At 34.8% G+C, this 1,419-nt stretch overlaps 1 protein-coding gene across 1 annotated transcript in view; it reads right to left on the bottom strand.

The window, feature by feature from the left end:
• LOC132171387 (ankyrin repeat-containing protein NPR4-like) overlaps positions 1 to 1,419 on the bottom strand; it is a 4,438-nt gene that overhangs the window by 1,597 nt on the left and 1,422 nt on the right. The window lies entirely within an intron of this gene.

Here is a 1,419-nt window from a genome sequence, read left to right as displayed (position 1 = left end):
TCTCTCTCTCTCTCTCTCTCTCTCTCTAACTCTGTTCTCTCTTTCCTAATCCCTATGTGCTTGTCTTTCCTTCTTCCCGCATTCTTTATCCATGGAGAATACTAAGCTTGATCTTGGAAAACTAATCTCGATCCCAAACTGAGAGTGGGAAGATAATCTCCCAATTGAACTAGCTGGCCTCTGTCTTCAACCTTTCATTTGTTGGGAAAATAACATCTCTCAAGCCTCTCACCAAACATGTTATCTGAGCAAGCCTTCAAATGGATAGAGCTTCATTATAATAAGCTTACCGTCAAGGATTTGGCAAGGATTTTACTCCAAAACCATTCCTCTTCTGCTTTACTGAAGCTAAAGTTTAGAGTATGTTAAATCAAAGCCTATGGAATGTAAGAGGTTGCCTTCTCAACCTCAACCCTTGGCCTCCGGGGCTCATTCTTATTGAAATTGAGAAAGATAAAGCATCTTCTTTGAAGGAACACTTGGATCGTGTTTTACCCACAAGTTAACAAACAAGCAATATAAATCTCCAATTAAAAGTATTTAATTAGAGAATATAAGCAATACACCCAAAAGCAATAATTATCACAAGATAAGATTACTGCATATAAACATCATAATCACCACAAAAAAAAAAAAAAAATCATAATCACAAGCTAGATCAATTGCACATCCACAACACAAAGATTTTGTCGGCGAACTAGAAAACCCTTTAAACACATCAAAAAGGAAAAACCACTCTTGGACAGTCAAACTAGGAAATCACCAAGTAAGAGACCCAGAATACAAATACAAGGAAAACTTACAACCTGATGTAAATCCTTAGACTTTGTTTGATAACACGTTATCCCCCAAAAAAACTTTAAAAATTACAGTTAGTCCCTCAAATTTACACTTGAATTGTAATGCCCCCCAAAATTTGAAGAGTTTCAATTATCCCCCAAACTACCTAGCCGTTTCACAGTCCCCTCGGTTTAGATTTTCCATAAAATCTTACGAAAATTTTAAAAAATTATAATAATACCCCCACATCACAAAAAAATAATAATAATAATAAAAATGTGGGAGGAAACCCATGGTCAAGCCGTGCGTCTTCATGGCTAGTGAATTTTTTAGTCAAAGGACATAATTGTATTTTTAGAGAAATGATAAGGGTATAATGGACATTTTACTCAATTTCCATCGGATTTAATAGAAGATTATAATGGAGAGGACTAAGTGAAAGGATTAGGTAGTTTGGGGGTCAATTGCAACTTTTTAAAGTTTGGGAGGACATTGCAATTTGGATGTAAGTTTAAGAATGGTAAGTATAGTTTTTTTTTTGTTAAGTATTAATCAACACTTTAACACTCTCCCTCATGTGTGGGCTTAAACTCTCTTTTAATAGGTAAGACCCAACACGTGAAATATTTAATTTAAATG

The sequence above is a fragment of the Corylus avellana genome, chromosome ca1, assembly GCF_901000735.1.
Source record: "Corylus avellana chromosome ca1, CavTom2PMs-1.0".
Taxonomy (NCBI): Eukaryota; Viridiplantae; Streptophyta; class Magnoliopsida; order Fagales; family Betulaceae; genus Corylus; species Corylus avellana.
Note: the sequence above shows the minus strand (reverse complement) of the source record. Positions and strands in the feature narration are given on the sequence as shown.